This window comes from Vanessa tameamea, chromosome W (genome assembly GCF_037043105.1).
Source record: "Vanessa tameamea isolate UH-Manoa-2023 chromosome W, ilVanTame1 primary haplotype, whole genome shotgun sequence".
Taxonomy (NCBI): domain Eukaryota; kingdom Metazoa; phylum Arthropoda; class Insecta; order Lepidoptera; family Nymphalidae; genus Vanessa; species Vanessa tameamea.
Window position 1 is genome coordinate 4,342,304 of NC_087340.1, and position 23,784 is coordinate 4,366,087.

Below are 23,784 nucleotides of genomic sequence, written 5' to 3' on the forward strand. Positions count from 1 at the left end.
TGCGACGAGAAAGATAAGTTTGTGAGTAAGAAGAACTATCTTTCTGTCTCACTCGCTCCCGGAATCATAAGTAAGAAACCCAATAAGAAAACATGCATGTGATTTGTTTTTTAGTGAGGCATAAGCGCCATTGTTAGTGCTGGGTCATTCCTGATTTTACGTAAAACGAAACGAACCGGTTTTTTACATTTTCAAAACAGTTCTTTGAAACGGTTATAAAAAAAACCGATTTGTTTTCTTAGGTTCGAGAACTTACTATATTTACGATACATTACTGAAATAATGTATGTTCAACACTGGAGTCATATTATATAATTTTGAAAATAGTCGACCCTATAATTTATTTGGACTAATTCTCCGTCACGCTCCGTGCTTAATTGCATGTAAAAAAAAAAGTTAAGAAATATTTTTAAATTATTTGTAATTTCAACTATTACGGCTGAGGATTACCCGATTAATAATATTATTAAACAGTTAATACTAAATCTGTAATAAAAAAAAAATAAGCGTATAAGGAGCCCACGAAAACTTTTTTTTTGTTTCGTAATTTTTATTGATTCTTGTATTTCTTTAGAAATAAGATTCATTGTAGCATATTCGATACTTCAAATCCAAAGTAGTTCCTTATAACTGGTTTAATATTCATACAATAATAGTCCTTAGAGTCATCAAAATAAAGTGTTTAGTCAGTTACACGTGATAAGAACCGGTTCGCGCAGCAGTACCAACAAAATGGTTTTTCGATTTAGTTCGTTCTTCTACAGCCAAATTTGTATTGTATTTCTTTAGAAATAAGATTCATTGTAGCATATACGTTACTTCAAATCCAAAGCAGTTCCTTATAACTGGTTTAATATTCATACAATAATAGTCCTTACGGCCATCAAAATAAAGTGTTTAGTCAGTTACACGTGATAGGAACCGGTTCGCGCAGCAGTACCAACAAAATGGTTTTTCGATTTAGTTCGTTCTTCTACAGCCAAATTTGTATTGTATTTCTTTAGGAATAAGATTCATTATAGCATATTCGTTACTTCAAATCCAAAGTAGTTCTTTAGAACTGGTTTAATATTCATACAATAATAGTCCTTACGGCCATTAAAATAGAGTGTTTAGTTAGTTTCACGTGATCGAAAACGTTTTGCGAAGCAGTACCAAAACGACGGCCGGTGCCGAGTGTCGTCTCGTTCGTTTTAAAGCTATATGTTCTACGATCAAGAAACAGTTCGTTCGTTCTTTATAAAAGAACTAGTTCTTAAAACCGTTTCTGAAAAAAACTCCCAGCACTAGCCATTGTAGATCTGTTCTGTTACGAAGGCGCAGTAAACACAGCCTCACCGATCTTTCCAGTTAGTATAAGGTAAAGCAAAGTATTGATATTTGGCTGGAGAATAATTGATAAGTGGTTAGTTTCCATCCAAACGGGTTTGCACAAAGCCCTAATATCGGTTAAGTGTTTTCCTTCAGTTGAATAGAATAGTAGAATACGGCCTAAATTCTCTAAAAGAGCTCAGTCCTTAGGATAGAACATTTTCAGACTTACTGGTTGACATAGAATAAAAATAACAGTTTAACAAAATGTTTAAACGAAGTTTAATGCTACAAATACTAACTAATTTTTAATAGAATAAAAACGAATAAATTACCATTTTATTAAACCACGTTTAACTAATAATTCAATATCGTTCCATAAATCTATTTACCATAATAAAATATCGAATACGTATTTTCATTTCGCAGACAGACGCTTAAGGTCGAGTGAGAATTAATATTGTATTCGTTGAGCGCGCCGGCGATGTTTCACAGATGTTTACGACCTTATCGCGATATTCGATAACATTCGAACGCTATACAAACAACACTTTATTTGATTTTGAAAAAGTGAAATTGAATTGTGGCCTTCCTTTCAAACTACTTCAAAAAAGGTGGAGGTTTTATATTGATTTGTAAGTCGTTTTTTGTGTGATCACTGATTATTAGAAACGGCTAGACTGATTTGATTTGAATCAGTCTAGTCTAGCTGTAATATTTTATTTGACTTACAAAAAATCTAGTTAACCTTTATTTATAAGGCTTAGATAAGTGTGTTTTAATGGATTTTGTTTATTTTACTTTTCGAAATCTTTTAAATGTGTTTATTCTTAACTAGCTGCCCGCGGCTTTGATCGCGTGGAAATTGGTTATAAATAATTAAAACTAATTTAAAGTGTTACGTTAATTTAAAACCGCTTTGTAGATCACATTTGTGGTTTAACTTTCGTGGGCTAGATCCACCAGACTGTTTGTAAAACTCATTCTCGAACAGACTATTTAGAAGTATCCTTGCTTTAATAATTGTCACGAAGCAGACGCGAACTGTATTCTTTTGAATTTAAAAAGGTTTCTCATCCATCCATCATCTACGGATAACTAGTCTTTACGATGGAGTGCCGTTCCTATTAGTCTGGCGCCGTTGCATAATTTTGGAGGTCTTAATTCCTTAATAAAAGTATTGATACGCCAATCTTCTAACTTAAAAAATGACGGACTACATTACTAACCTATATACGAAATTTCAACCTCTATTTCAACCCTTAGGGGTCGAATATCCAGAAACGCTTAAATACGTATCTACTTACTTTTAATCAGTATCTCAAAAATAAAGATTCATATTTCTAACTTAAAAAATTACGGACTTCCATACAAACGTACAACCTCTATTTCACCCTCTTAGGGGTTGAATTTCCAAAATGTCTTTCTTAGAACTTACCAAATTTCAAGGCCCTAACTTTAATAGTTTACGCTTGGCGATGATGAATCAGTCAGTCAGGACTTGTTATTTTATATACTATATAGATAATATGTTGTATAATATTCAACATCGCACATAATTTTCGGGTTTTTCACCATCATTTTCTGCGATGAGTTTTGAGTTTGTTCTCACAGAATACCTCTACAGTTTCATAGTTATATAGTAATGCACCTTACATTAACTCACTAAGTTATTAACATTCGCCCACGCCCCGAAAGTACTAGAAACTATTATTTGACACGGCGTATAAACTCTTATTAAATTAAATAACTCATTGATTTTGTACAAATAACAATTAATATTTACATTTTGCCATTAAGACTACTAGTTTCAGATGTTTAAATGCTTAAAAAAGGTCTCGACTGACACTGATTGCTTTAAAAATATTTTTAGCCTATTATTTGATGATATTCTAATAAACACGTGAAATAAAAAGGAGGAGGATGTATTTCGCAGGTGGCAGAAAAATAATTACAATTGTTCTATAGTAATTTACTTACCACCAGAAGACGCTTCCGCCTACCTATTTTAAGTAAAATAGAAAAAAAATGTATTTGTTTTTATAAGTGCATACACGACATTATTATAATCGGAAATGTTAACTTTTTATTGTTAATGAAGTATTTACGTGAATTTTAATTGTCTTGTTTAAAGTATTTTGCACCAGTCAAATTAACTTAAAGAAAAATTAAAGTGCGCTTAGCGTGTTTTGATACACGTAAAGTAATAAAGTAATGTCAGAGAGTGAAACTTTTTTGTACCTAATTAAGTAATTTTCATAAATTAAAAGTTATTGTTTACATTTTCGATTTTATCACAACAGTATAAGAATTTTACAACATTTCAGAGTATTATTTAATTTCAATTTATATATTCCAAAGGAATCATGAATAGGGTGACTGGTGTGGTTAATTTCTGTCTTACGTGCAAGAATTGTTTTTTTTTTTAAATGAAAAAAACAAAAGTGCCTTCTAATTTGTAAAGAGGTGTTTTTGATGTGCTCGCTCGCTTTTCTGCAATCTGTGGGTGTGATTTCGTGAAAAAGGACGGAAGTGTACACAGGAAGCCGAATAAGCTCCCGCTATTTGGTTTGACCAATTGGCATGTGTGGTGTTGAGTTGACCGTCAAATGATACCAACCCATTTTTCGAGTGCATATAGAGTTAATATTGCATAGTAGCATTATATTCAATAACTCTAAGGCTATCTTATTTTTAGTTTTTTTTTTTGTTACAATGTTTTTGTTTAAAAATGTTGTTTTTCTTTAAAAATCGGTAACAGCAATCTGACATTGTCGTATCAATTTCAAACTATAGTGGTTTTTAGAATATTTGTATGTGTATTAATAACTCGCCATTTTGTTAAATTTCATAAAAAGAACTTTCATGATGCTCAAACACCATCGTATTAATTAAAAAGCGCCACACCTATGTCGTTAAATTCTCATTAAGAATACACCCTTTTATAATTTTTACGCCCGCCCACCACGTAATTTTATCTTGATATAGAATCAAGCTAATAAGAACTATTCAGCTATGTCATTAAATACAAATGAAATCTGATAGTATTATTTCGAATATTTCATAACAACGTAAGGTTTATTTCATTCTATTCTCGAACCTATCAATATGTATGACAAAACTGACAACAACTTGAAACGGGATACGTCAGTTGTACGGTTCGTTTTGTATTTGCTGCAGTCAAATCTCTAAATCCATCAAACCTACTTTTTAATCAGCCTAATTCGTGTTTATATAAGGTGAAGGAAAACATTGTGAGGAGCTGCGCGTTCCAGATCTTTCAAATCTGCATTAATGCAGCGTGATAGACAAGAGTCCAAAACTAATCTAAAGGCTCAGCAGTGGGTCATTTTTAGGCAATGTAAGATTGATGGTAACAATTTACTATCTTTGCACTTCACTAATTTTACAGAATCTTTACATTTCATCTACTGTAATGTCATCCTTCTTAGCGGACCACGAGATGGATTGAAAACAAATGGACACTGGCCTTGTACGAGATTTGAATTATCAACTTTCGGTACAGATTGATGTGTACCTAAATTAATTATTGTTACCCTACAATTTTATTACCTACAATTACTTAATTAAACCTGTGAATCTTTGAAATGGCTGTTTGTAGGTTATGTCATTGATCTAGATCTGACCTAGAAAGAGACTTGAATATGTTTCAAGATGTCACGGTGTAAATTTCCACTACAAGTGGTCACTTCAAAGACTTTCATTTTAACTTTTTCATCTTTTTAAAGCTACTTTTTCATGCAACACTTTATCCAGTGTTTTTATATGATATTTATTAGGAATTTTTCTTGGGCTAATTATTAATGTTATTGATTTTGGATATGTTTGTACTTTTTAAATTACTTAAAGGTTAGTGGGAATATTCTCTAAGAACTTTTTTTTTTTCATGGTATCGGTAGGTGGACGAGCAAATGGGCCACCTGATGGTAAGTGGTCACCACCACCTATAGACAATGGCGCTGTAAGAAATATTTACCATTCCTTACATCACCAATGCGCCACCAACCTTGGGAACTAAGATTTTATGTCCCTTGTGCCTGTAGTTACACTGGTTCACTCACCCTTTAAACCGGAACACAACAATACTAAGTATTGCTGTTTGGCGGTAGAATATCTGACGAGTGAGTGGTACCTACCCAGACGGGCTTGCAAAAAGCCCTACCACCAAGTAAAACTTTGAACTTACTTGAAACTTAACGCAGAAACAGAACATGGTCGTGAAATCACAGAAAGTCGTATACGACATAATAACGATGATATTACAGGATACAGAATAGCGTCTTCGTTATTTAACATTTCACGAGATATAAAGTTAGTTCTTACAGAACATTTAGACGTTAAGCGTGTTACATAAACTCCACCATATTATACAATTTCTCTCGAATATGACTTAGTTATTAAATAACATTCCTAAGATTTTATACAATTATAATGAATCATTAAACTTTGCAAATCACTTCTGTATTTTTGTAAAAAACTAAAAAAAAACAAACTAGGATTGGTATTTAAAAATATTCCTACTAAATTTATAGCAACCTTCTAAAACACTCCATTACACCCTTTGAAATATCAATGGTACAAACCTTTACAATAAACACGAGATAACGTTTGAAAAGTCATTCGATAGCCAAGTAACCGTGGAAGTTAAACAGAGTTGGGTATGATTTACTGACGCAACTTCTGTTAAGTTCATTGTATGTAGCTAATTCTGTATACATGTTAATAGCACGTAGAATATTTTGTACGAAATCTAAAATACCTTTATAGGAAAATATGGAGATGTTGTCTTTTGTAACGTCTAACTGAAATAATTATTAACACAATACACATAAAACTTATATCAGAAGGTGTAGCGCGTTTTGGGGAAGGTTTAGTTATTGTTATATAAGAAGCCGTGCTGCGCAGTTATACTCGCATTAAAATAAGACTATCATTGGAAAAGCGTGAATTTCATATTATTTTATCAAAATAATAGTAAGTACATAATTTAATAATAAGGAATACAATTACAAACCCAATGATATAAGTTTGTTTGATTTGTTCATTTCAGTATAATTTAAACAATTAGTATTTATTAACCTGCAAGTTAGGAGTATTTTCGAGACTTCATTACAGAAACGAATATCTGGTCCAAGGAAGTATGTATTGATTTCGCGGAGATGAAAATTGTAACTTACGGATACGTTTGATTAAGGTTACAAATATTAAGCTACAGAAGGGAAGAGATTAAATATAAGGTTCTGTGTCTGCAGCGTTACTCTAAATTAGTTTAAAATATTGGAGTGTGAAATACTTTAAAACCAAAAAATTAAGTTACAGATTCTAGATTTAATAATCACTGTTATCGAGCAAATTGAACTTCGATCTTTCAATAATTTTGTGGGATGAGATACTATTTGGCTTGCTAGTTTTTTTTTTAATAATATTAGAATGATATCGAGGTAACGATCATGTGATAAATTACAAATGGCCGCCCTTATCTTACTTTATGAAAATGTAGTCCAGAGACTTACCGCATATGAATTATAGCCTTAGATAGTTCAGTCCCTCGTGACCTTGAAATGGAAAATATTTACATTTGTACGTAAACTTATTTTTATTTTATTTTTTTTATTTTATTTATTTTAGGGAAACATACAGCATAGTATAATACATACAATGAATATCAAAATAATTCTAACATATGCCAAAAAAAGTTTCCACTGTTGCATTAAAACATGAAGTGAACTAAAAGACAAGTAATAAAAGTAAATTATTATGAAAGTATATGAAATAAGGTTATCAAACATGAATTATTCCAAGATTAACAAAAAAAAAAAAGATACAAAACAATAAGCTTCAAATAATATTAATGATAAATAGTGTTTTTTAAGACTCGTAAGAACTTAAACAGATTAACGTTAAATATATCAACATTACTATAATATTTATTATAATTAGCACATGCTCTTACCAAAAAGCGATTTTTGGAATAGTTAGTTTTACATATCGGCACATAGAAGGTTTGTTTTGAACGGGCAGAGGCATGTGGACATTTGATATTAATGTTGTTAACTAAGTACATTGAATCGATATAGTTATTTATAATTTTATAAAGAAAAACCTGATCTTTGCATTCTCTGCGTTTCTCAAGCGTCAAAATATTAAGTTTATTAACAGAATTGGACCCAAATTTGCGCGTTAATCTTCTAATAAATTTATTCTGTACTTTTTCGATAGCCATAATATACTTCGAATATTGTGGATTCCAAACAATTGAAGCAAATTCCAAACTGGACCTTACATACGCGTTATACAAAAGGTTATATGTATTTATATTTCTAAAATCACTTCCTTGGCGAAATATGAAACCCAACATGCTGAAAGCTTTTGCAATAATTTTATTCACATGCCTGTCAAACAGTAAAGTTGAATCCAGAAGCACTCCCAGGTCCCTAATCTCGGTCACCCTCCTAATTGAATGATTGGAAATTGTGTAATCAAACAAAATCGGATTTTTTTTTCTAGAAAATGTTATTATACAGCATTTATCAAAGTTAAGATGTAGACCGTTAGACAAACAATATTGCTCTAAAATGTCTAAGTCATTTTGTAAATTAGAGCAGTCATCACAGTTTTTTATGATTTTAAATAATTTTGTATCATCTGCATATAAAAGTATATTAGGATTTTGAAATGTTTCATTATGTCATTAATAAAAATGTTAAATAAAAGGGGACCGAGGTGAGAGCCCTGGGGTACACTAGATGTTATGGGGACGAAACTAGAGATGTGTCCTTTGACAGCAACTGCTTGAGTTCTGTCACGGAGATATGATGTTAACCATCTAAGCAAATCGCCGTGTATACCGATATATTCAAGTTTTTTAATTAGTAACGAATGTGGAATTTTATCAAATGCTTTTGAATAGTCAGTATATACAGCGTCAACTTGATGTCCTCTCTCCATTGCTAAAAGAACAATATCAAGAAACTCGACAAGATTGGACTCGACTGATCTTTTAGTTACGAATCCATGTTGTTGGGTAATAAGCAGAGGTTTTATTAAAGGAAACAAAACATCGTAAATAATCTTCTCAAATAATTTTGGTATGATTGACAACTTTGATATTCCACGATAATTTTTAACATTATGCTTATCACCATTTTTATAAATAGGAACAATAAGGGATCTTTTCCAAACAGGTGGTAATATGCCTGATTGAATGGATTTGTTAAAAAGTAAATATAAAGGAACTGATAAAGACTTACTGCATTGTTTTAAAAATGTAGGATGTAAGCCATCTGGGCCACTGCCCTTAGATGAATCAAGTTTTGAGAGATATCTTTCAACTGTACGGCGTGATATGTTAAAAGTACCAATTAGGGGCTGACTATCGTACTTGTTTAAAGTATCGTCCTCGGCTATTTTCCCATCATCTTCTTCGAAAACAGATTGAAAGAAGTGACTAAATAGATTTGAGATAGACGAGCCATCGGAACCAATAGTATTACCAAGGAACATGGTGTCTGGTATGTTGTTGCTACCTCTCTTTGATTTTACAAATGACCAAAAATTCCGGGAACTATGATGAATATTATCTTCCGCCCTAGCAATAAATACATTATAACACTCTATTTCCATCCATTTAGTTCTGTGTCGAAGGTCAGAAAATTTGTTATAATCGCTACTACGACCATAAATTTTCCATCGTTTATGTACTAATAATTTCTTTTTGATCAATTTAATCAAACTCTTATTAAACCATACAGGATATTTTTTGGTATCGTATACTGTTTTAGCTGGTACAAAGCGATCCACTACACTATTAACTATTGAATAAAACTTATCTACTGCGTTAATTATGTCACATGTTTCAAATTGTTTCAACCAATCAATGTTATTCAATTCATTGTTAAGTGCATTATAGTCAGCAACCTGAAATCGACGAACAATACGGGGCGCGTAACACAAATTGGACTCGATCGACATAATATCCGTCAACACAGAAAAAGATGGATGATGAGCGTCTTCAGGCAAAGATAAGGGTGTAGTTCTTTCGACCGAACAACTAAAATTAGACAGAACGAGATCCAACAGTCTATTGTTGCTATTAAAAATTCCATTATGCTGACCCCAGCCAGAGAAGCAAATAAAAGCAAATAGTTGCACAATTAAATTATTTTCGGACGGGTTTTGGATAGCGAATGTATTATCAGACTTATGAGACCATACAATATCTCCAATGTTGAAATCTCCTACAACAATATATTTATCAAAAGGGTTATTTAAAGTTAAATCTGATAAGAATTCAAAAAACGTAGCCTCAGACTCACACTGTTGTTGATTTTGAGGGAATTAACAACAGAAAATCCATAATTTATGCTTTCTTGAACCCTGTCCGATTGCTATACTAATAAATGTTACATCAGCACCTGGAAGAGACAAAGGCATCCTCGAGTATAGCATGTCAACACAGAGGCTACGACGTACCGCAATAAGTGTACCACCTCCTTTACTAACCCCTAGAAGTGCATAGTCACGATCATTTCGGTACACGTTATAGCTTGAATCGAAGAGTTCTTCATCAAATATATTAGGAAGTAACCAGGTCTCGCTTAAACAAATTACATTATAATATAATTATAATGTATATTTATTATTCGAAGTTATTTTTCATTAGTAAATTTCATTTTCATGATCATTGTTTGTGAGATATAGTTTCTGGACGATCCCATGAGAACTATTTTTGTTATGCAGGTAAAATTTGCTAAAATGAAATCTATTATTATATTGATATTTGTAATAACTTATTCAGTCGTGTGTCTAATCTATACTTAATATATAAAGCGGAAGAGTTTGTTTGTTTGTTTGTTTGTTTAAACGCGCTAATCTCAGGAACTACTGGTCCGATTTGAAAAATTCTTTTTTTGTTGAATAGTCCAATTATAGAGGAAGGCTTTAGGCTATATAACATTACGCTGCGACCAATAGGAGCGCAGCGACAGTGAGAAATGTTGCAAAAACGGGGAAAATTATTCACATTTATGGACTTTCGATGCGTGCGCAGCATAAACGTTTTAAGTTACTCAAAAAATGTGTATGACAGATATATTCCTCTTTTAATAATAAAAAAAAAGTCCGTGACACTATATGTCTATTTGTTAAGAGTGTGCTAGCAGGCGGGGCGCGGCGGCGGCTGAGGGGGAGGCGGGTCAGCCCCGCCGCCGCGCTCGCCACTCTCACCCGCGGGTGTAGTTCTGCGAAGTAGCAATGCACATAACGACTTAAAAAAATTAACATTCTTAATAGTTAAATTATTTATCAAAATTAGGTTTTGTTATCAGCTTATTTGCTCATTATTTTTTATCGTTTAAAATCGATTACATTTAAATCATAATCTGCTGTAGTTTTAACTTACGATATAAGATAAAATTTCAATGAACATTCCTTCGTACTTTGCAAGTAAACAATTCAAACGTTTCACGGTATAAATAAGGTATAAAAATTACATTACACACGTAAAAAAGTTCAAAATGGCGAGCGATACTTTCACCGATGCAGATTAATCATCACTGAGAAAATAAATTATGCAAATAAGCAAATAGGTGAATATCGTTTAAAATGACTACACAAATAAATTAGTAGTTCAATATTTCAAGTAATTTCTATTACGTTCAAGCATATTCAACACGGTTGTACTATAATCACCTTATGAAATAATAACACCAAAGGAGAAACAATCTAGTTATGTTAGCTCAAAGCATGAAGACAATAGAAGTAAATGCTTAATCAGCAGAATGTAAGTCATTGTGTCATTCTATGCTTTGGGATCATATGTCTTGGGAAATGATTTTGTAAAAAGGAAACAACATTCGACTAGAGCATAAACCTCTGTTCGGTCGTGTCAATTTTAATTATAATTAAATATTTTAAAACTCAAATATTATATTTTTTTTTAAAAAAGTCTGTCTTGCTCTCGTAAACTTGTCTGGCGCAGCCGGTAGGATTGTTTCATATAAATTACAGCCTTCATCTTAATTAATTTTCGTCAAAATCCGTGAATAGTTAGGATTTTGAAGGTCTGTAAGAAACAATCCAGAACCAAAGAAATAAGACAGTGAGTGAGGAGTCCAGGCGAAGACGATGCTGGCGACCGGTTGGTGAGTAAAACTTTTCACCTTCCTTTGCCTTTTGTTATTTTGGGATAAGCCTTCTCCTAATATAACGTTTTCTGGTTTTCTTATATAATTTTATTTAAGGATTTGAATTTGTATTGTGAGTGAATTTGTCTTAACGAAAGTTTAATGAAATATATATAATAAGTAAAAAAATCATTTAGTTATATTGTTTAAAAAATAAATATATATATTGCTAGTTTAAGTTAGTGTGTAATAATTTTAATTAAATTTTTTTTTATAAAATCGAAATGGATCATATAACTCTGATCCCTAACGAAATTTTAAAATTAATTCCACTTTTTGGTGGCGATAAACGCCAATTAAACTTATTCATAAGAAAATGCGAATATGTAATAAGTAAGTTTCAAGGCAGTGATGCACAAAATATATACATTATGCATAGCATCACTATTCGCTTAGTAGATAAGGCCGCGTCGCTTATTAGCGAGCGCGAGGATATTATATCATGGGATGAATTTAAAGATTTGTTAATTCAACACTTTGGAGACCCGCGAAGTGAAGAGTGTATTGCCATAGAATTAGAAAATTTAAAAATAAATTCGGGAGAAAGTTACCTCGATTTTTGCAATAGAATTCAGTCGGTACGTTCAATTCTTTTATCAAAAGTCAATCAAATATTAAACGAAGATATTAAGCAGAGTAAAATAATTATTTATAATAATACTTCACTAAATGTATTTTTATACAATTTACCAGAGAATATTGTCAGAATAGTTAGATTAAAATCGCCGACAACATTAGAGAGTGCGTTAAGTATTGTGTTGGAGGAGGTGAACTTTCGCGAACAATACAATCAACGAAGTAAAGTGTCAAATTCAAAGGTCAATAACTCTTTTAATCAACCAACATATTTTAAGCCTAATAATAATTTTAATTTTTCTAATAAACCGAATTTATCTATGCCGAATTACCCTTTTAACCAACAACACCAATTTAAATTCGGAATACCGCACGTAAACCAAAGACAGCATATGCATATGCCTACAGGTTTTAGACAAAATTTATCTCCATATAGATTCGGAATTGCTAAAGGACCACAAATACCACCACCAAGAATTAATCCTCAATATGGACACCGACCTATGCAACAGTTAGGTTACCGTCCACCTTTTAATAGTAATAATTATAGACCTCAAACACAGTTTGGTTATAGGCCTAACTTACATCAAGACGGAACAGGACAAAATGACGTATCTATGAGAACCGTAGTGCAAAATAAACCGACTTTCCCTATTAATGAGACTTATGCATATGACTACAATTACTATGACAATGAAAATTATTACGACCCTGACCTCTACATTTCAGAAAATGAGTCCTATGAAAATAACTATAATGACATAACATATTACAATGAAGAAACAGACGAAAACACTACCAAACAAAGTTCTAGTGACCTTGATAATGAAAATAAGGTAGAAATTTTTCAATAGTAGCCTCAAATCTACAGAATCGATAGAGTTAAATTGCGAAAAACACCTAAAACTACCATATATATATATCCCAGAAATAGATGCGAAATTTATGATAGATACTGGAAGTACGCGTTCTTTCATTAGCCCTGAAAAGGCATATTACTATTTCAACAATTTTATTTCATATGAACCATTTGAAGTTATAAGTACGCATGCTACCAGCACTCATAATGAAACTATTAACATTCCTTTAATGCCAACGTTCAATAGTAATCATTTTCAAAAAATGTATGTGTATGATGTAGATGTAAAATATGATGGATTGATTGGTAACGACCTCTTAAAACAGTTAGGAGCAGTTATCGACTTAAAAAATAAAATATTGAAAACAAATTCATCAAGGATTCCTATAATATATAATGACGAAGAATATATTCTTGAACTTCCACCGCGTTCTGAATTAAGAGTATCCTTACCAACAAATCAGCATTCCGGTGATGCAATAATTAATTTTACTGAATTTTGTAAGGGCGTGAGAATGCCAGGTGCGATAGTAAAATGTGTGAATGGTTATGCAAAAACAGTTATTCAAAATACCTTAAACGAATCTTTGACATTGACTATTAAATCCCCATTCGAGGTATCAAAGTATGAAAATATCGAGTGCAAGGTCAATTGTATGAAAAATGAAAGAGAATTCGGAGAAAATCAATTACTATTAAAAAATCTAAATAAGTTAGGTTAGATCACATAAACGAAGAAGAGAAAAATAAAATATTTTCCCTTTGTAAAGAATATAAAGATATTTTCTATTGCGACCAATTACCTTTGACATTTACGAATGACGTTAAACATTTTATAAGAACGCGCAATGAGGATCCTATATATATTAAGCCCTATAGACAAACCCCGTACTTCAATTAACCCAAACACAAGATGCCCCGTTTCAGGAAATATTTATAGATTTATTTAACATTGAAGGAAAGTATTATTTAACATTAGTAGACGCTTTTAGTAAACTTGGTCAAGCAATAGAAGTCAGTAGCAGATCCACCCCAGAAGTAGTTCGCGCGTTAATTAAATACTTTTCTTATTACGGTGTACCTAAAAAGATAACTTCTGATCCAGGTACAGAGTTTAATAATGAGTTAATGAGAGAATTAGCTGAAATGTACAAGATTGAACTACATATCACTACTCCTAATAACCCAAATTCTACAGGTATTGTAGAAAGGTTTCACTCTACGTTAATAGAGATATATAGATTAGCCAAATACGAACATAAGTTCACGGACGCTGCTTCCGTCATGACTTACTCTATCATGGCATACAACCACACTATTCATAGTGCCACTGGTTTAACGCCTTTCGAAGTAATATTTGGTCATACCGATTCTAGTAATGTATTTGATGTCGATTTCCAAAAATTTTATATACAACAATTACTTAAAGATCATATAAAACGCACAAAATACCTATATCAATATATTTCCAATAAGATATACGAAAATAAAGATAAAGAAAGAAAAAGGAGAGGTGGTGAACAAGAAATAGATTTAAGCGTTGATAAAACTATATTTGCGAAAGTAGTTAACACGAGAAAAAGTAAGGATAAGCCTCCTTATCAAAAGGCAATTGTTAGAGGAGAAACTTCCCGTAATGTAGTACCCGTAACTATTAGAGAGCGACAAACTAAAGTCCCGCTTAAAAATATAAAACGACCTCCACAGGTGGTGCGTAATCGCCCTGGCGATGATGAAGAACACCCAATCCCTTCGACTTCAAAAGATTGAAGGTAATCCGGGCCTATTACCCGTCAAACAGGGCCAGGCTTATAAACAGGAAAATAAATGGGTTATTATTAAAATAATAGATTTAAGTTCCATATTTGCCGATTTAGAGTTTAATATAAATAGATATAGTGATTTTAATAAGTTAATTAATACAGACACGCCGTATATGCACGAATTTAGTAACACGAAAATACAAGTAGAATACTTAAAAGATATAACTATAGAAAAGGTAAAACAAATTATACCAACTAAAAGATTTCGTAGAGGTTTGCTTAACCCATTGGGTTCTGTTATAAAATCAATAACTGGTAACTTAGATCACGAAGACGCGCTTCGCTATGATCATTTTATTAATAAATTTAATGGCAAACAAAATTTACTTGATAACAAAATTACACTGGTTTCCAAAATGTTGGAGTATTCTATTAATAGTACAGAAATTTTATATAACAATTCTTTAATCATTAACGAACGTTTAAAACGCGTAGAACTAATGTTGAAGGACATAGCAACCAAAGAAGAAAATGCAGTATATTCCACTTATATTTTGAGTATGTATAGCATGTTCATTAATAACTTCCGTTCAATATATATAACGCTCGAGGAGATGGAAACAGCCTTAGCTTTTAGTAAAGTTTCTGTGCTACATCAATCTATAATTAATACAACAGAAATGTTTTACATATTAACTTCCATAGAAAAATATCATAGTTTAATGTATCCTGTAACTGAAAGTAATATGATTAAGATAGAACGAACATTGTGTGTTAAAGCGTATGTAAAAGGAAACCAGATTACATTTATTATGGAAGTCCCTCTCACAGATAGTAGTATATTTCATTATTATAAAATGTATTCATTACCTATTTTGGATCAAGTTAAAAACGAAACTTTTATTATTATTCCCGAATATCCCTTCCTTATGGTGAAAGGTTCAAAATACTTGCCGGTCGCGTCTCCGTGTCAAGAAATTCTCAGCGATAACCAGTACATATGCACTGAACATAATATCGTACCCTACTCAGCGATAACGTGTATGGAACAGTTGATGCAGTTTCACAGTAATCTAACACAATGTCATCAACGCGTTGTTCTTATAGAAAAAATTAAAACACAACGTCTTTCTGCTGCTCGTTGGATAATATATTCAAGAGATAAAGAAGTAATGTCCTATAAGTGTGGAAACGATGTAACAAAAACATCTATGATTGGAACTTATCTCGTACAAATCGATCCTGGCTGTGAGGTCATCCTCGGCGATCTCCGGTTATTTTATTTTCAACATATATTGGAAAAATTTGAATACAAGATGACACCCATTATTAATTTACCTGAGATAAAGAATAAAAATATATCTATTTCTGCCGAGCCGATCGATATCTATACTAATATATAAAGCGGAAGAGTTTGTTTGTTTGTTTGTTTGTTTGTTTAAACGCGCTAATCTCAGGAACTACTGGTCCGATTTGAGAAATTCTTTTTTTGGTGAATAGTCCATTTATAGAGGAAGGCTTTAGGCTATATAACATTACGCTGCGACCAATAAGAGCGCAGCGACAGTGAGAAATGTTGCAAAAACGGGGAAAATTATTCACATTTATGGACTTTCGATGCGTGCGCAGCATAAACGTTTTAAGTTACTCAAAAAATGTGTATAAAAGATATATTCCTCTTTTAATAATAAAAAAAAAGTCCGTGACACTATATGTCTATTTGTTAAGAGTGTGCTAGCAGGCGGGGCGCGGCGGCGGATGAGGGGGAGGCGGGTCAGCCCCGCCGCCGCGCTCGCCACTCTCACCCGCGGTGTAGTTCTGCGAAGTAGCAATGCACATAACGACTTAAAAAAATTAGCATTCTTAATAGTTAAATTATTTATCAAAATTAGGTTTTGTTATCAGCTTATTTGCTCATTATTTTTTATCGTTTAAAATCGATTACATTTAAATCATAATCTGCTGTAGTTTTAACTTACGGTATAAGATAAAATTTCTATGAACATTCCTTCGTACTTTGCAAGTAAACAATTCAAACGTTTCACAGTATAAATAAGGTATAAAAATTACATTACACACGTAAAAAATTTCAAAATGGCGAGCGATACTTTCACCGATGCAGATTAATCATCACTGAGAAAATAAATTATATAATAAACAAATAAGCAAATAGGTGAATATCGTTTAAAATGACTACACAAATAAATTAGTGGTTCAATATTTCAAGTAATTTCTATTACGTTCAAGCATATTCAACACGGTTGTACTATAATCACCTTATGAAATAATAACACCAAAGGAGAAACAATCTAAATTTCTTATTGTTCGGTTTGTTTATCTTATTACGTTTAAGTTAATATTATTTGTTTTCAACCGTCTTCAAAAAGGAGGAGGCTATCAATTCGTCTGTATTTTTTTTTTTTTATATGTTTGTTACCTAACATAACTTTTCACTGGATTTTGATAATTTTTTTTTGTTTGAAAGGTAGTGCTTCCCGTGGGGCCCCATTTTAATTTTATCCTGTTACGATGATGGTATCCCTATGAAAACGATATAAGTCTTAAATGTACATTATGTATGTGCGCGATAAATAGGTGAATAACTCAAAATTGTGCCAACCAATTTTAATGATTCTTTTTTTATTATAAAGGATATACTTCAAGGGTACTATGGTGAAAGTTTGGTAAGGTTCTGAGCATAGGATCCTTGACAAAGTAACGGTACGGAAGGGAACGGAACAATTCTAAGGAGCACGTTAGCGATACTCGGCCGAATCTTTTAGAAACAAAAATTTTGACAAAAAAAAAACCGACTTCAAAAGAGAAAAAAAGTAATATGCTCTAAAAAGTAAAAAATAATTGCTTATTATTCTACAACTTAATAATCAAGTAACTTATTCTACTTACCAATATGTAGGTACATTCTGTGTTTCCACGCAAGGAGATAAGTATGTACCTACCCACTTTAAATCTAACTTAACACAAACCTATGAATAACAAACAATGATCACAATATTTTTTAGATTTATACTATGTAAAATGAAATTAAAAATATTTAGACTATTTAAAAGTCAGCAAAGTTATTACGATAATATATTATAGTTAAAATTATTGTTATTTTTGGAGGCGGTGTCAGCCAAGGTAGGTTTGTAAATATATGATATACTCCAAATTTGTAAATCTGGTCTATCGATAAATACACTTCTTCTTGATGTTTTTTTAAACCCTATACGTACATAGTGGTCCTATATAATGACAGAAAATTGGAATCAAAATTGAGTGTTTAAGCAAACATGTCTACCGTCAGGTATTACAATTCATGAACTTTTCTCCTAATCCAAGACAAATAAAAGTCATTCAGATTTACTATTACATTTCCTGTTGAACGTTTTGTTTGTTTTGGCAGAGTATGAATTTTGTTTGTGATTTATTTATTTACAATTGACTTTTTCTTTTGTCTTACATCCAGATGCCGATACACCTGCATCGAATTGTTAACAAAAAAAATATTCGCAATCGTACACTATTGTACAATATTTCTTTTATGTTTAAGAAAAGGGTTGTCATAATTGACCGTATAACAATAAGCAATAAAAACACAGATGTTGGTAATTTATTTAGACAAACTTTACCGGTAATTTTAAGAGGAACTAGAGCAGACATTGTAAGGTCTTGCCTTAAAAGTTCACCGTTATGGAAATTTGTCCATACCTTAAAACTATCTACGAATATGAGAGCACATTTGGGGGGAGGAAGTACAAATTTTCCTTCAAAGTTACTTTTAATAGGAGATGGAAAAGTACCTCATTCTGAAAATAAAATTGAAATTGATCGCGATTTAGGAGAAAAAGTGACTAGCATAGAGGATTTAATATCAAAAGTTTACCCTAATATCGTCGAAATAGAAAATAAAGATTACCAATGGATGTGTCAAAGGGCAATATTGGCGGCGAGAAATAGTAGCGTTGACGAAATTAACGACCTAATTTTAACCAAACTTCCAGGCGATATAACTACCTACACATCTATTGATAATGTAATGGATCAAGAAGATGCTGTCCATTACCCACAAGAGTTTCTCAATTCTTTAAACCCGAGCGGCCTTCCACCACATTCCCTGAAGTTAAAAATAGGTGCTGCGATAATTTCACTCAGAAATCTTAAACCACCAAATTTATGTAACGGGACCCGCATTCAAGTAAAATTCCTTCGCAATAACGTGATCGTTGCAACAGTTTTGACTGATCCGGCAGTTGGTCAAACAGTGCTTATACCTCGCATCCCAATGATTCCAAATGATTTACCTTTTAATTTTAAAAGAATTCAATTTCCCATTAAGTTATCTTTTGCCGTAACCATTAATAAATCACAGGGCCAAACATTTAAACACGTAGGAATCGATTTACGTCAAGACTGCTTTTCACACGGCCAACTATATGTCGCGTTGTCAAGATCGGGTTGCGGGCAAAATCAGTATGTTCTTCTACCACAAGAAAATAAAACTAAAAATATAATCTACGCTGAAGTACTGTAAAACATATTATTAAATCTTATTGTCGATTATAATAACAAAAACCAACGTGAGCAATCAAACGATAATCATGATAGTGTTTCCGACAACTACGCGAACGAAGTCGCGGGCACAGCTAGTTAAAGGAATAAATTTGGATGATATAAAATATCTTTCTGCGGTTTTCAAGATAAATAGTTTAAGTGAAAGTGAAAGTGAAATAGAATCTGTAATAAAAGTGAATAGTGTCAGTTTAGGGACCCTAATTATATACTTAATATTACTTGTTTTGTGCTTAATTTTAATTTCAAAAAAGTTAAAAGATAAATTCTTAAGTAAGGGTCGAAACCTTCAGAATCCAGATGCCTCTGACGGTTTCGAACTTAAGGGGGGAGGAGTTATGTTAGCTCAAAGCATGAAGACAATAGAAGTAAATGCTTAATCAGCAGAATGTAAGTCATTGTGTCATTCTATGCTTTGGGATCATATGTCTTGGGAAATGATTTTGTAAAAAGGAAACAACATTCGACTAGAGCATAAACCTCTGTTCGGTCGTGTCAATTTTAATTATAATTAAATATTTTAAAACTCAAATATTATATTTTTTTTTAAAAAAGTCTGTCTTGCTCTCGTAAACTTGTCTATCTAAAAAATATTGTGATCATTGTTTGTTATTCATAGGTTTGTGTTAAGTTAGATTTAAAGTGGGTAGGTACATACTTATCTCCTTGCGTGGAAACACAGAACGTACCTACATATTGGTAAGTAGAATAAGTTACTTGATTATTAAGTTGTAGAATAATAAGCAATTATTTTTTACTTTTTAGAGCATATTATTTTTTTTCTCTTTTGAAGTCGGTTTTTTTTGTCAATATTTTTTTTTTAAAAGATTCGACCGAGTATCGCTAACGTGCTCCTTAGAATTGTTCCGTTCCCTTCCGTACCGTTACTTTGTAATGGATCCTATGCTCAGAACCTTACCAAACTTTCACCATAGTACCCTTGAAGTATATCCTTTATAATAAAAAAAGAATCATTAAAACTGGTTGGCACAATTTTGAGTTATTCACCTATTTATCGCGCACATACATAATGCACATTTAAGACTTATATCGTTTTCATAGGGATACCATCATCGTAACAGGATAAAATTAAAATGGGGCCCCACGGGAAGCACTACCTTTCAAACAAAAAAAAAATTATCAAAATCCAGTGAAAAGTTATGAGGTAACAGACATATAAAAAAAAAATACAGACGAATTGATAACCTCCTCCTTTTTGAAGTCGGTTGAAAACAAACAATATTAACTTAAACGTAATAAGATAAACAAACCGAACAATAAGAAGTTTAGATTGTTTCTCCTTTGGTGTTATTATTTCATAAGGTGATTATAGTACAACCGTGTTGAATATGCTTGAACGTAACAGAAATTACTTGAAATATTGAACTACTAATTTATTTGTGTAGTCATTTTAAACGATATTCACCTATTTGCTTATTTGCATAATTTATTTTCTCAGTGATGATTAATCAGCATCGGTGAAAGTATCGCTCGCCATTTTGAACTTTTTTACGTGTGTAATGTAATTTTTATACCTTATTTATACCGTGAAACGTTTGAATTGTTTACTTGCAAAGTACGAAGGAATGTTCATTGAAATTTTATCTTATATCGTAAGTTAAAACTACAGCAGATTATGATTTAAATGTAATCGATTTTAAACGATAAAAAATAATGAGCAAATAAGCTGATAACAAAACCTAATTTTGATAAATAATTTAACTATTAAGAATGTTAATTTTTTTAAGTCGTTATGTGCATTGCTACTTCGCAGAACTACACCCGCGGGTGAGAGTGGCGAGCGCGGCGGCGGGGCTGACCCGCCTCCCCCTCAGCCGCCGCCGCGCCCCGCCTGCTAGCACACTCTTAACAAATAGACATATAGTGTCACGGACTTTTTTTTTATTATTAAAAGAGGAATATATCTTTCATACACATTTTTTGAGTAACTTAAAACGTTTATGCTGCGCACGCATCGAAAGTCCATAAATGTGAATAATTTTCCCCGTTTTTGCAACATTTCTCACTGTCGCTGCGCTCCTATTGGTCGCAGCGTAATGTTATATAGCCTAAAGCCTTCCTCTATAAATGGACTATTCAACAAAAAAAGAATTTTTCAAATCGGACCAGTAGTTCCTGAGATTAGCGCGTTTAAACAAACAAACAAACAAACTCTTCCGCTTTATATATTAGTATATAGATTATATAGCCTAAAGCCTTCCTCTATAAATGGACTATTCAACAAAAAAAGAATTTTTCAAATCGGACCAGTAGTTCCTGAGATTAGCGCGTTTAAACAAACAAACAAACAAACTCTTCCGCTTTATATATTAGTATATAGATATATAGATATAGATGGAAAAGTACCTCATTCTGAAAATAAAATTGAAATTGATCGCGATTTAGGAGAAAAAGTGACTAGCATAGAGGATTTAATATCAAAAGTTTACCCTAATATCGTCGAAATAGAAAATAAAGATTACCAATGGATGTGTCAAAGGGCAATATTGGCGGCGAGAAATAGTAGCGTTGACGAAATTAACGACCTAATTTTAACCAAACTTCCAGGCGATATAACTACCTACACATCTATTGATAATGTAATGGATCAAGAAGATGCTGTCCATTACCCACAAGAGTTTCTCAATTCTTTAAACCCGAGCGGCCTTCCACCACATTCCCTGAAGTTAAAAATAGGTGGTGCGATAATTTTCCTCAGAAATCTTAAATCACCAAATTTATGTAACGGGACCCGCCTTCAAGTAAAATTCCTTCGCAATAACGTGATCGTTGCAACAGTTTTGAATGGTCCGGCAGTTGGTCAAACAGTGCTTATACCTCGCATCCCAATGATTCCAAATGATTTACCTTTTAATTTTAAAAGAATTCAATTTCCCATTAAGTTATCTTTTGCCGTAACCATTAATAAATCACAGGGCCAAACATTTAAACACGTAGGAATCGATTTACGTCAAGACTGCTTTTCACACGGCCAACTATATGTCGCGTTGTTAAGATCGGGTTGCGGGCAAAATCAGTATGTTCTTCTACCACAAGAAAATAAAACTAAAAATATAATCTACGCTGAAGTACTGTAAAACATATTATTAAATCTTATTGACGATTATAATAACAAAAACCAACGTGAGCAATCAATCGATAATCATGATAGTGTTTCCGACAACTACGCGAACGAAGTCGCGGGCACAGCTAGTAATAAATAAAAATTAATTAATTTTAAAACGAATCAAAAATATATTTTTGACAAGTACGTATAGAAATAATTTCATTTAAGACAAATAATTTAAAATAGGAATGAATTTAGTAATGAAGATTATGTGGGGAAAAAGAGTAAACTGTGAGCAAAAAATTTCCTACCATTTAAATAGCATATTATTATAATTATGTTAATAAAATACAATTCTATGAATACAAACTATCCTGCTTGAAAATCAATTTATCCAATTAATCAACCAAACAGCTTTTAATAAATTAAACGTTTTTTTTTAATTAATGTTTTTGAAACATGAGATGCAAAATTAATTGGAAAAGCTAAAATTAGAAACGAACATCAATTACCTAACTATAATTTTAAAAAGATCAATGAAACAGTGATTATTATAGATACAGAGAAGTTCCCGCATTGGTCTAGTACCGAGGCCGAGGATCCTAGATTTAAACCCCAGGTTGGGCCGATAATTAATCTTTCCAGTCGTGTCGGATTCGTCGTCTCATCGGATTGTAAGACTGTGGAAAAAAAGAGTGCACCTGTATTTGCACGCACACTTGTGTAATATAATATTTTCTGCGTAGTTAGCTAGTCTTCTTTGAGATTGATGACCTCCGTGGTCGAGTTGTGTGTTCACCGGTTTACATGGGTACGCCGCTCCGAGGTCCCGGTTCGATTCGGGGCCGAGTCGATATAGAAAAAGTTTATTAGTTTTCTATGTTGTCTTGGGTCTGGGTGTATGTGGTACCGTCGTTACTTCTGATTTTCCATAACACAAGTGCTGTAGCTACTTACATTGGGATCAGAGTAATGTATGTGATGTTGTCCAACATCTATTTATTTATTTATTATTTATTGATTGCCGTGGGCAAAATTGGTTAAGATAACATCATCATACATACAGTATAATATACTTTTTCTATTATTGTACTCAGTAAAGGAAAAATAATTCCGTGGACCAAATGGCGGTACAAACATCTCTTCAAAATAATAATGCCCTTTTAACCTCAGTGACACGGCGAAAGCAATTTATACGCAATCTGCCACCAAGTAAATTTGAATTTGAACAAATTTTCAGCATTTCAATCTCTCGATTGATTTGACAAAAATACTTCGTTTCAGAGAACCCTTATGCATAACGAATAGTTCAGATATTTGCCTTAACAAAGACTTATTCCACGATCCGAATAAATTCAGGTCATAAAACTAGCGGATTTGTTCACAAAGGAGATAAATTCTATTTTTCCCACCAAAGATATCGGCCATCTT

The 23,784-nt window shown here is 32.4% G+C and overlaps 1 long non-coding RNA gene across 1 annotated transcript in view; it reads left to right on the forward strand.

The window, feature by feature from the left end:
• Positions 1 to 23,784, forward strand: part of LOC135194607 (uncharacterized) — a 441,435-nt gene that overhangs the window by 237,491 nt on the left and 180,160 nt on the right. The window lies entirely within an intron of this gene.